Consider the following 14,030-nt stretch of genomic DNA (forward strand, 5'->3'; position numbering starts at 1 on the left):
GGTCATAATGTATGTTTTTTTACTGATCACAATCAACGTTCGACATTGAACTGCAATTATTTACTTTATCAATTCAAGAAGTTGACGATAAATGTACATTAAAAAAAAAATCTATTAAATATTTATTGCGTATAAAGCTGATAGGTATTCATTCTTTACAATTTTTTATGTAACTAATTTACTATGTATAACTTACTAATATAGGTCACACAATAAATTACACGATGCTAAATGTACTTCAAAATTATGTGATCAATGTCGCGTACTAATGAATTTTCATATGATGCTAATACCCTAAATGATTTTTTAGCTTACCAAACATATTTTTGAATTTACTTATAATCCATAATTTAAATACAATACGACCATTGAGGAGGTTTTGCCATATCAGCTTTTTGAAACGCTACTGAGTATGTTTTTATATAAATATGAAATTAAGTTTTTCACCACAAATTTTTAGGTTTCTTAGCACTCAGAATATATTTAGCACAAAATTTAACTCGTATAAGAAATGATCGTCGATGCTATTTGTTAATAATAATATTAATCATATTTATCTGATGATAAGGTAAGTTATCTAATATTACTCCATGGCCGATTAGATGCTCTACCAACGATGTCATCGTCGTTAAATTATAGAAATTACTGTTGTTATTTATTATGATTTTATGATAATTTGAACACATTACATTTTTTTGACACGTCAAATAAAATCAAAATTATAAAAATTTACAGTAAGTACAATTTTTTTCAAAATTCCATCTCAACTGTATTTTTCAGATTGTATTATTTAGTTCTGTGCATAAAAATTGGTTCGACGTAAATGATTATAATAGTATTTATAGTTACTACTCAATTATTATTTTATAGCAATAATGCATCTTGTAAAAGGTTTTTGTTTAAATAGAAAATTACTACTTACATTTTTAGTAGTTTAAAAATATAACTACATACCGTTTAAATTACTTCATGATTTGTTTTTTAATTTTCAATAGTTCTAAATTTTTTTTCATTCAATGTGTCTCAATGTTTGACTATTGAACTGAATAAATAGGCTGAAGATTTTATCAAAAAACTGTTTAATACCGTTTGATTTTCCAAAATATAATCGTTAATTTTTAACATAACGAATTCAAGAAATATTGTTTTAATAGTGAAATGTTAATGAATCGACACGGGTCAAGATAATAAGCTGAAATCAAAGTAAAAATAATTACGAACACATTTCTATCTGGGAATTTTTGATTTTATTATAGACTTTGCCCAAGCAACAATAGACGAATGAACAATGTTTTTTTTAGTTTTCAATCTTTCAATTGTTTAATATCACATAAGTTGTGTCACTTGCTTAGATTATTACTTTACGTAAGTAGAAAAGAGCAATAAGAAATAAAAGTAATAATCTTTTGATTGGATTAATATACGAACTTCATCACGACTGAATGATTACACTGATTAAAGAGCAGTGGTCTGTTTGACAGATATCCAATCTTAGGTTCTGTCAGTTCGCATTTAAATTTTGTCTAAAAAGAGTCATTTTTTTCTTTATTTTTGGTCAAAGTTGCAAGAGAAAAAATTTCCGGTCCGACTGGTTTGATTCGTTTGCCTGTCTTGGTATACTTACTTTTATGGGACTCCAATTTATGAATTCTGTTTTTCTTTTCTAATTACACACTCACACACACACACATATATATATATATATATATAATGAGACTACCCGAGTGGAGGATGCATAAATTAATCTATTTTATATGCAAACAAATGTATTTCAACTGTTTTTATTACACTACTAAAGTACTTAATACGAATATTAATTTCAGATTAGAGTAATTTGAGTAAATTACATTGAATTAATATTAAGATATTTTAGTAGCACAACGACCAAATATTATTTTCAAATGAATCAACCGGTTCTGTCAGTTAAAGATTTTTCACAGACATTTAATCATTATGCGAAAATCATTGTACAAGAAACAAATGACATAATTATTGTTTCTGTAGTCTGGCTTATTATAATTACATAGTTATGGAGTATCTGTTTGTTTTAAATAAGTGATTATAATGTTATTATATTATTTAAACATTTTATACACAAACAATAATGTATATTCGACATACAAAGATAACTTTATTATTGTATAACATTTAATTATATTGATTATATGGATGTTGACGCGATGTGATTTCTGCCCAGTGCTCTGAATGTCAATATATAATAATATTAATATTATTATAGAGAATAATTAAAATTATTTCGCTATACAAAGTACTATGTGGTCAAAATTCTTCATTCTGTAAATTTCGCAACGGTGGTGCTACATTTCTTCAAATTATTATTCCCAATATTTTTTATACTCATATATATCGACATTTAATTAATTTTTGTTTTCATTAACCTAACCAGTCTTGATTAATTATCAGTGCTGAAATGATGTACTACACTAAGTTCAGCCAAACATCAAACACAAGATATTTATCAAACTTAGTATGTTTGTATTTCCCTAAAGTTATGACAGCATTGCGGTTTGTTTCGTGTGACTTTATCAGAAAAGACACTAAAACTTGACGCACGTAGTGCCCGTGAAATTCTTTTTGGCACCTTAACAATAATTGTAAAAGTTTGTCTGAAAGTATAAACACGAGCAAGACCCGTTAAGAACGTTCGGTATAAGAACTTATCTAGACGTCACAGGTACTTATTAAACTAAAACAAAACTTTTCTGAAAGCAAATGAAACGCGACGACATTTTACCTCCGTCCGATGAAAAGGCGACGGTACACTTAATACAGTTTATTTTGCCCTGGTTTTATATTATTTTTGTTTTATAAACTATAAAAGGATGATTAAGACTTGACCAATGCTTTGTATCAAACTATCGTCATTGTTGAAATCATCCGAGAAGATCTAATTTGTTTCTAGTACAGGTCGTGCGGCTCCTTTGTCATTAAAATCAGGGAGTATTGTCCTTCTAGTCTAAAAGGAATTTTCGATAAAAAAAAAATAAGTTAACTAATAAAATTAATAACTCTGGTCGGTGATTGCTTTTGTACAGTTATACTTAATGAAGAATGTTGATTTTAATGAGTTGGTCGGTAGAAGAATGCAGACAAATCAAAAGATCTATCTAATCTAATGTCCATTATGATTCTCAGTTGATAAACACGAATGCGTTAGACGAGAAGCTGGTCGAGGAAATGAGCGATCAATTAAGTTTTTTGTTGCTAAATTTGTCAAAAAAATGTGAGAGTGTTTTTGCAAGGTGTTTATTGCGTGCATAAAAGAATAAAATAGATAATGTATTTTTTTATTGTACTGAAAAGCACTTATGTTGTGAAAGAGAATAATTGAATTTTTGTCGTATAGTCGTTAAACTTAAATCCCATCTTGCAAATAACAGTCATTTCATGTTCATTTTTTTAACTGTTGTGCTTTTACTTTAAACAGTTCAATTCGTGGTTATTGCTATTGCCTAGAGGAGGGAAAAAAAATATAATGTACCCAACAGTTTTAGTGACTTCCGGATCATTGAACTTTTTATTATTTTTCTCGACTCTGTTGGTTTTTTCTATAATGCGAACTTTTCTTTTTTTTTTTTCAGTAAATAACTTTAACATTGTTTTAAAAGGAGAAACGTGTAAAACAATTTCACACAGCTCGTTTATTTTCTTTAAAGTTCATTGTGTATTTTTGTATCTATCGATAAATTTGGTAAAATTTTTTGTTTACAAAAAAAACCATGACGATTTTTTTTATTTGCGTGACTCATACTGTCTGCATACCATTTGGCCAGCAGGTTAATTTTTTTTATTTGTTTGTCTGGGATACCACTAATTTCTTGGTCGCATTAGGTAAACTAAGCGACCGTCACCGCCACGGTCTGGAGGTCAAATCCACAAGACCGGCCGCGATCGAGGCCGAGGACTACTTACCGTTATAGTATTGTAATGATGTTATGCTCAGTGTAATATCATTAACTGCTGGAGAGCATAGTGTGTTGTGACTTGTGATGATCGGCGTTGGTATCTCATATTTTTGGTTACATAATATGCGACTCGCATAATATATCACGTGAACGCACACGCCCACGTTAAAATGTCGATTAGTGTGTTACGATAAACATTTGGTACATCAGCGCTCGGACAAACACAGCGTTATGGTTACACTCTATTTGTTTTTAATTCCTTTTTATTCTGTCCTTTGTCGTTGTTTATAAAAAAATTACCACAGCACCAGTCGCCTTTCACTTCTTCCTTCTCCTCCCTGTCCCTCTAATGGTTACACTCATTATTTATTATGGTCTGTTTCGGAATCGACTGTCTAGTTTACACCAGTGCAGCTTTTAGGTTCCGTGCTGTGTGTGCGTGTCCAATAGACCATGAAGTCGTTGACTGCTGCCGCCGACGACAACGTGGTACACACAATATCGATCGGGGTCGTCATTGGCGTCCCCGTTGGACACATTCGCCACGTGGCGGCGACGACAGTGATAGGCAAGAGAATGTGACGCAACCGCTGCTACTACCGAATACCCGGTGACGTATCGTCTAGACAGTTTTGTTGACGGTGCGGCGGCGGTGGTGGCGGACGAGTGGGGCACACGCATTCGTACGCACGCACACGGACGCTGTCTCGTTTCACACCGCAAAGACGAATACGACGCCGGTGGTGATGTTGACGGCGAGGGTTCGGAAACGAGACGGGGATTAACGCCTAGAATGTAATTTGAGGTAAATAAACATACGCACAAAAAGGAGCACCGGGGGACGTGATTGTAAACCGTTGCGTGCGCTCTAAGCGTTATGTCCACATGACCGGCTAATATATCGTGCGTGTAACTCTTCGGTGTATCGCTGGCATCAATTATCGGTGGCGGCGACGCGGCTGATCAACGTTTACATACCACGCGAACGACGTCTAGACAGCTTTATCCCGCCAATAGGCGATAACAACAATAAAATAATTATCACAACCGTTTAATATCCGTTCCGAGGAAAATCCTCCTCTCGGCCGGTTGTTATCATATCAATTCATTGAATGATAACACGAATTGATTTATGACATTAACAAACACCGTAAATCCAAATTCAATACGCGATAATTACGGTGTGCTTGGAAATTGTATAAGCAGGGCTTAGTGGTCATGGGATATTTTCTTTTCTGTGCACTATAATAATTTACTCGGATTTGAACGTCGGCGATAACGCTATCGTACAGTTGGCAGTCGTGGAACGGGCTAAGCGAATGCGCGACCGAACTATTCAGAGAGGGTCCGATGGGACAGCGGCAGGGTGTGAGCGTTGAAAACGCCGCTTGCGCCGCCGTAAACTATACTAGTAAAATATCCCGCCGTTACCACACACACACACGACTACACTTGGGTTTTCGCCGCCGGTCTCTTTACATTGAGTAGTGGTGCAGTAGTAGTGCCACTTCTGCAGCAAAGCACGCGCCGCCTCCGATTAACAACCAAACACACGAGATTTTACACATACACAGACAATTTGCACACGTATAACACTCTGATAAATACGCCGCTTACGTTTGTAATTAAACTTATAAGTTGAGTACCGACAACTCGTGGCACGTATGTATTAAGTTTTCAACTGTAATTGTATCGTTTTCTATTGTTTTTTTTTTCGACCAATAGATTTACCGGGACACTATGAGACGATCCGCTGCCGTTTTCGTTGTCTCCACGTCTAGTATCGGATTTGTCGGTTTCCCTTTGTAAAGTCTCTCGCGCCGTGAAAACCAAACAGACCTATCTAGCCGTTTCTATCATTGTAATATATATATAATACCGTTATCGATTGGCCGCGTTGCAAGCGACAGCTTTATAGAGAGGTACGTACACAAAAAAATTTAGCTGTAACGTTGTGCAAACACACAATGCTGTTTTGTCTGACCATCGCGTTGCTTTGTTGTTGTCGCTACTCGTTTTGCTTAAATTTGCCACCTAAAAAGTACGTTTCGTCCATCGCTTGCCGTGAAAGGCACTCGCAGAGTTCTATACAAACTCGGTAACAGACCCCTTCGTTTACAATTATTGTTTTATGTTTTTGAAACTGCTGCCGGCCCGATTAAATTGTCACGACGGTTTGTGGCAAACGCTATGCGAAGAGGACGAGGCCGCCGAGCTGTTCCGAAAATAATCGACCATCAAGAACCGGCGGCAACAGTACTCCCGGTGACTGCGACACGCTACCCCTCCCCTCTCCCGCCCCGCTGTACTCAAACCCACCGTCGCAGTCGCCCGCTGTAAAAATATCTTTGCGCTCGCCGCGCGTGACCATCGCGTCGCTGATATAAACGAAAATAATACATACTCATAATAATGTTAAACTCATAACGCGTGATGGTAATCTTATTTCCCTTGGCTTTGAATGAAATTATATTTTCGAAAAATCATTCGGACGAAAACTGTATTGGTGCACTCGGCACGGAAATAAAAAACAAGAAAATGCTCGAGTGGTTTTTGTCAAGAGCGTCCACCTGTAGAAATGAACTTTTTTCCCTTCCTCAATAGTGTCATGTAACGTTAGTCGACCGGACTACGAAAAGGAACGACTAGCAGAATCACAAAGGGATGATCGATATTCCATCAAACACGTTGTCTGTTTCGAACTGGCGTTCGACCCGATAACGCATAGAAATAAACGTGTTAATGAATGCATCCTGAACGGACGTTGTTTATAAACGTGTCTACACATGATAAATTATTGTAACATTATACGTTAGGGAGGCGCACACGGTATTGTCGTTGTGCAATAATTTACTTTTTACTGGTGCTGCCGAATGAGCCGGTTATAATTGATGTCGCTTTTATTGTTATAATGCCGTTCCCCTTGGTCAGAACCATTTAACAATCTGTTAATGTTTTTTTTTTTTTTAATTACTGCCGGAAAGCCGGCGCGGTATTAACCATTTGGTCAGCATTACTTTTGCCGTCACGTATTGATACTCCTGTGTTGCAATACGATCGCCTTCGAAGATAAAAAATTGCAATCCCCACTAACGGATAATTCCATTGTTTTTTTTTTTTTGAACAGCTCCACTCTTTTGAAACGACTGTATGTTTTATTTGTTTCGATCGGGTACAAGTAGCGGTTTGTCCACGTTCGTATTGATATTAACTCGTTTATATACAAAGTCGTGTGCTTAAATTTTACCACATTTCTCTGTCGAGTGTTCAATTGTAACGCTCGTCGATGAGCCGTAAGTATTCATGTCATTACAATGATAACGATAGGGAAATCTCGACCAAGCACAACCACAGAGGAATTTTTCCAACTGCCATATCTATTTTATTTGATAGTAATACCTATTCAAGTGCACACGTGTGTTACTCGATAGTCAATTAAACATCAGTCGTTATTATGTTTTTATCTTTATTGTTCATAGTTGTAAAACAAATGGGCCTAACACGGCATTAAACACTCGAACAATATTCTTATTGCTTCGATAAATATCATTTATTGCCGTTTTCGCTAATGTACCTGCCATTGTAATGAGGATAATAGTTTGTGCGCAGTTTTACTCTTACGGCTTAAACAAACGCTTAGACGAGTAATCGTCGACAATGTGCTTTTTATTGTTCTGGGCGCACAAATATCACAACATTGCTGAGTCGTTTGGCTTGGAGTTAACTAGTTTATTTTCCCTTCAAAAGATGCTGACCGTTTCTTTCTAAATTGCATTAATAATGTTTTACTGGCAATATCATGCGATACGTTAACGCTTTGAATTCTTAGGTTGCCAGCAGTTTTACAGCACGACGACACAAATGCAAGTTCGTTACTTTTAACTGCCGTGCAAGGTGCAGTTATGCCAAAACCCAATTCGAGAATAGATTTTTTCACTTGAAAATGACAGCTAGGCCGCGAGAGAATAAGAGTGTGTCATTTATACAAAAAATAAACCTGTTTTTATATTGCATGTTATCACAGCGTCCAGGTAACTTGTGCACGTCTATCTGGCTGCGTGGTAATTGTTAGTGTTAAGTTGTGCCTTGGAGGTTGTTGATCCAATTTTTACACAATGATTTCTCCTAAAGTCGACGAGTAGTGGTGAAAGAGCAGCGTATTCATATAGGAACTAAAGAATAAAAAATTTGCAATAGCGTATATAAAACTTTCTAGTAAATTAGCGGTAATTTGTGTCGGTTAAATTGTTATGAAATTTTTAATTTAATAACTGTATGTAAGCGATAATTGCCATTTATGTTCCTAAATATTGAATAACAACGGGAGAATAATTTGACCTAAAGAAAATATAGTGAAAGCTTTTGTGTGTTAAAACTTGTTGTGTTGTTTATTATTCAATCAGATGTTAATTTCTTTCGTGAAAATACAGCGCGAAGTTTTTGAGGTTAAACACATATGTAGTCTAATGAAATATTTTGGATTGCTAAATATTTAGCTTAAAAAAAATTTCTGTAGGGCCTATAGTCTCATACCCTGTTAATTATTTTAGACAATAAACCTGTCAGGAAACTTCTTTACTACATGCTTTTTCTTTATGCTCTCTCTTCGAGAAATTCGACTAATTTGTGGGATCTATAAATGTTTCTATGGTGGCTCAAGTTCACATTAATGGTCATGATGACCTCCCCCCAAGAGGAGATTTCTTGACCATAGGTACTCCTCCGGGATGAGTGGTTAATCCTTAGACGGGCAGAAAGATGGTGACTTTAAGAACCGATCTCTCAAACAAAACCGCCTTTGATAGTCTCGAACTCGAGACAGTGGTGCACAACATCAGGCACTGTTTCGTTCTAGATTCGGCTGCACTGTCTAGTGGAGAAATCGTTTTTTATATACAATGCATTTTGCGTATACGTTTTTATTATTAATACAAAATGTTGGTTTTATTCGGCGAATCAAGCAAAGTGAAATACGTTTCTCTTGATCTTTTTGATTCCTAGACAGTGAAACTGGTAATTTATAATATATACAAAAAGCACAGACCGAGTAAATGGCGGTATTATATTTAGGTAAAAAACTACGACAATGTATATGTTAAGTTGTCGTTGGAAACAAATAGCTGCCATTGAAATACCTCCTCGTTGTTTTGTGCGTGTACATTATAATACTGCTTTATTAACAAATACCTACGCATCACTTTGAAATATGAAATATTACAACTAAGGCGTGCATTTTTATTAAAATAATGATTAGTAAATAGCGCGAAGTGAGTATGTCGTTATTAAATTACATTACATTTGTGCGAAACAAGCGATGCAAAACGGATTATTGTGTGCAAAGAGAACTGTCAAGAATTATTTCTCATTATACATGATATGTTTCATTTGGGTGACTGCTGTTTCGAAACGCCCGATAATTCTCATTACTAAAACTTTTTTTAATATCACAAAATTATTATACTCGAGTTCTCGAGTAATATTCATTTATTTCGTTATATTAAATTTCTTTAACGCAATTTTTTCTTCGTTACTCGAACATACTTTATACTTAATAATGTTCGGGCAAAAGCTCGTTTTCGTGTTGTACTCGACCGACGCCTTCTTGTGTTAAAGTAGTAATACAACGTTGACCTTAAGTAATATCTCGGGTATAATTATTATTTTCATAATTAAAGAGTATAATTAATACCGTTAAAAATATGTTTTAATTCTACACGTTCAGTTATTAAGTGCCTTTTTTTATTAAAATAAGGTTACTTACTTTCCATAATTAACCAACAAACTATTAATTATTTTAGAAAAAAATTTTAAAAATATTATTTAGAAACAGTGTTCCCTCGAGTTGGTAATTGAAACAAAATTCATTACTCGTAAATTGGTTTGTTAAAAACAAATAGTTAACTGTATTTATATATATTAAATGATGATTTTTTTGGTTATCCTTTAATATATAAAAATATTCCATATTTTAACCATATTTCACCATTATTTCAAAAAATTGATATGATAGGTTTGTCATTTTTCTGATAATAATATTTATTACTAAAATGTTAATAGTTTTCCCATTCAACCCCTCACGTATTAACATATGGTATTGACATAGTTTTTAATAAATAACATTGAATAAAATATTGCCTAATATAAAACCACAAGAGCTTACATGCATTTAATTTTATCAAACAATTTATAACTCGCGGAACTAAATTAATTTTCTCTTTTTGCATAACTATTTTTGGTAAAAATAAACGAAAATTTATAATCTTAATACCAAAGTTTATTACAATAATTTAAATTACAAAATCTATTGAACAATAGTCATTAAATTCATCTCATGACAAATTAGGCACATTTATAAATGTTTGAGATTAGAGAGTACAAACACGAAGATAAAAATAAGATCAAATCAAATAAAACTCTAATATATTTGAGGGCTATATTTTTCAAAATATTATTAATACTGTCAAACAAAAAGTTATAAATCCATGTTTATGTCATCGTGGGTATTTAAAGAATATCATATTATAGTATTATATCATATTGGTGTGTATAAATTTATTTTATACACTTTAAAATTTGTGTGTTTAAAAATAAATGTAATATTCAAATGTTTTCGAGGACTTAATCTTGAACTGAGAGAATGCTTTTTAATAAATTTTAACGACGATATTTATTGCGAAGTATTTAGATAATTAAAAGTCAATAATTGTACTACAATTATTGTAATACTTGTTATTATTTTTAAGAAAAAAAATCCTTAAAATAATGCTATTATTACACCCCTCAACAATAATTAATTGAATAAATCCTACGTCATTATTACCTTTTAATTGCCATCTTAATTAAGAGAATTTCCAAAAACAATAAAAAATGTACAAATTATAAGATTGAACTGTTTATTAAAATCATACAAGTAATTATATTTCTTATTTTTATCGTCAAAACTAACCATATGAAACTTTTTATTTGGGATGAGTATAAAAAAGAATTTTAAATACTGGGTACAGTTTTTCTTTTCTTTAAAACTCATATAATATTTATTAATACAGACTTTTAATTAAAATTAACCGCAAGTTATCAAACTGTTAATTGAAAATCTACTCACTTTGTGAGTTTTAATTAGATTCAATAAAAAATCGAGAAGTTTCAATTTTTACAGTATAATATTTTTTTTTTGCATTATAATATGAAAAAAGCCGAATATTATGTATAGTATTCAGCTTCCAGTAGATTTTTATTTTATTTTTCGGAACCATGTTGAGGATACTCTGTGCCTTTTAAATAAAATCTCAAAGCAGACAAATTGTAATAATGAAAGTTAAAACGATTTGATAACTGTTATGAATAAAAATTGCACGTCAATTATATAAACATAATGTTAGAGTCAATTCATTTCAATTCTAGGCACAAAGGAATTTTTTTTTATAATCCTTATTATGCAATATTTCATGACACGTTAGCTATTTATAATATTGCTTGTGTCATTTTAGTAATAATTATACAACAAACGATTCGTGAAGATACGACTTTTCGGTATACATAACTTGTGTTGCAGTCATAAACTCGCGAGATTATAAAATTCAGGAGCCAAAACTGTCAGAAATAAAATTGTTTACTTAAAACTCGAATTTCGGGTTCTTTAGATACAGGAAGCGCAGGTTTACCAAAAACCTGGAGACTAAAAATAGATTCATCTGATAAAATCGTGATACGTAAAAAATAAATTAAAAATTCAGTGGTGTCATTTGAAATTTATTTTTCATTATTCCATTTGGTTGTTGAACAAATATATAAATATTTTTTCATCTATCTCAAAATATTATCCAAAGCGGGCATTTATTATCATAATAAGTTTTATTAAACAAATTTCTTTTTGCCATGCTGTAATTTTTTAATTGTCCGGGCGAATGACGAAAACAGTTGTTTTTTATGTAAGTATATCTGTACCAATTTTATCGCTCGATTAAATCATGTTTTATAAAGTTTTACTCGACAGCCTTTCTTATGTGCTTTTTTTCGTATTAAACTATGAAAAAAGATTTCTCTTGTAAAATATTCTTTTAAAAAGTACAAACAGTTTTAGCGTACGCTCCCAATAGGATTTATACAGCCACTAGACTATCTCTATATTGTTATGGTGACATCCGAAAATTCACGGGTAGTGAATGGACATTGGCATAGATAATAAATAGGATCTGCCCTATAATGCATTATAAATTATCTCCGAGCCAAAACCGTCGCATTGTCTCCGTCACAGTATGTGATCTTTGTATTGGAAAACCAAAATATGAACTTATTGTTCTTATATTTTTCACTAAAATTATTATTGACAGATTTTTAGTTGGAGAAAACAATTTTTCTTGAGAATCGAACATAGCTTTCTAAAAAAAAACTTCAGAAAACAAAATGACTAATGATGGAACTCAAATGACTGTACAATTCTTTTTAAATGATAAATGAAAAAGTTTGTTTTTAGCAACTCTTTATTTAACGATTCTGTTTAATATTAATATATTTTTTCAAAGTTAGTAAAATTAATGTTTTTTAAAAATATGGTATTATATTTACCATAAGCCAAAATTTTAATTTTCATCGCTGCAATTTTTTCAAATGAATAAATTCATCATTTTTAATGATAAATATCTTTAAGTGCATTAATTTTTAAATCTGTACATGACCTGTATATTTAAATATATTTTCTTCCTTGAAATGTTTGACTACACATTATTATTAATTTTGTAATACGATTGTAGAAACAAACATTTTTTTTTAATTCGTTAAAAAGTGAATGCATAAAGCTTTTCAAAAATGTCGAAAACAATAATGAAATAATTCGTTTTATTTTATTATAAATAATCATTGACTACTCGTGTTAATCGTAAAATGTTTAACATACTTGTAATAATAACTTAACATTCGAGTAAAAATGTTCAAATAATTACAACTAAATGGCAACCGAAAGAAATGAATACTTCACATGTAAAAACCCAGCACAGGGGGGTCGCGGCACAGTGGTGACGTGGCATAGTTGGATCAAGTATAATGATATCTGACAGTGATTAAAATCACTATCAAAATAAAACGCTTCGATGCAAATCTTTAGATAGTGTTTAATTTTAAAAAATTGGTGGATTATTCCAAAAGCTTCATAAACTGCTAGTTCCTTATTAATATCCTGATTAAGACAAAGTATGTCGAATAAAAAAGAGATTATTAGAAAATAGTATTTCCCATAAAAAAATTATATTGATCAATACACTTTTCAATAAGTTATAGCATTATAATGTTAAAAATGTAAAAAATAAAATTGAGAATTTTCACACAATAATAGCATTTGGTAGCCATTTTCACCTTGAAGATAAAATAAAGTCCGAAATTTTTTTTTTCCATGATAAAGTATATTACATTAGCTTTAATTTAAGATATATATAAAAGTGTCAGACTTTCCGGAACACTTTCAAAATTTAAGTTGAAAAAGTCAATTTTTTGTGAAAAAGTTGTCATTTTGAATCCCCCCCTGTAGGCAGGTAAAAAGTCAGATTTATAAAAAAAATATACCAAATGATAGGTAAAGACATCATGCATCTACAAAAAAAAGAATTATATTGATCCATACATCTTTCGAGAAGTTATAGCATTATAAAGTTAAAAATATAAAAAAGAATTTTTTTACAAAAATCGTATTTTTTTTATTAAGTTTAATGTCTGTTTTCACCATGAAGATAAAATAAAGTCCGAAATTTTTTTTTACCATTATAAAGTATATTACATTAGCTTTAATTTAAGATATATATAAAAGTGTCAGACCTTCCGGAACACTTTCAAAAGTTACGTTGAAAAAGTTCTACTTTCTATATGCATTTTTATGTTTTGAATCCCCCCTGTATTTAGGGAAATGGTCCGATTTAAAAAAACAGTATGTCGAATGAAAGATCTATATAAATACTACTTCTCATAAAAAAATTGTAATGATTCATACATTTTTCAAAAAGTTATAGCATAATAAAGTTAAAAATGGAAAATACAAAATCGAAAATTTTCACACAAAAATAGCATTCGGTAGCCATTTTCACCATGAAGATAAGATAAAGTCCGAAATTTTTTTTT

At 31.9% G+C, this 14,030-nt stretch overlaps 1 protein-coding gene across 3 annotated transcripts in view; it reads left to right on the plus strand.

The window, feature by feature from the left end:
• The first annotated feature begins 5,408 nt into the window (after window positions 1-5,408).
• The window catches only part of LOC126901795 (uncharacterized), a 46,968-nt gene continuing 38,346 nt past the window's right edge, over window positions 5,409-14,030 (plus strand). The window contains exons 1-2 of one of the 3 annotated variants that reach the window (XM_050678558.1): window positions 5,409-5,588; window positions 5,652-5,848. The gene's annotated coding sequence lies outside the window, so the exon portion shown is untranslated. Of the gene's footprint in view, window positions 5,589-5,651; window positions 5,849-7,086; window positions 7,220-14,030 lie in introns of those variants that run through there. The other 2 variants (XM_050678560.1, XM_050678559.1) reach the window with 2 other exon arrangements.

The sequence above is a fragment of the Daktulosphaira vitifoliae genome, unplaced genomic scaffold (genome assembly GCF_025091365.1).
Source record: "Daktulosphaira vitifoliae isolate Bord-2020 unplaced genomic scaffold, ASM2509136v1 Scaffold_3, whole genome shotgun sequence".
Taxonomy (NCBI): Eukaryota; Metazoa; Arthropoda; class Insecta; order Hemiptera; family Phylloxeridae; genus Daktulosphaira; species Daktulosphaira vitifoliae.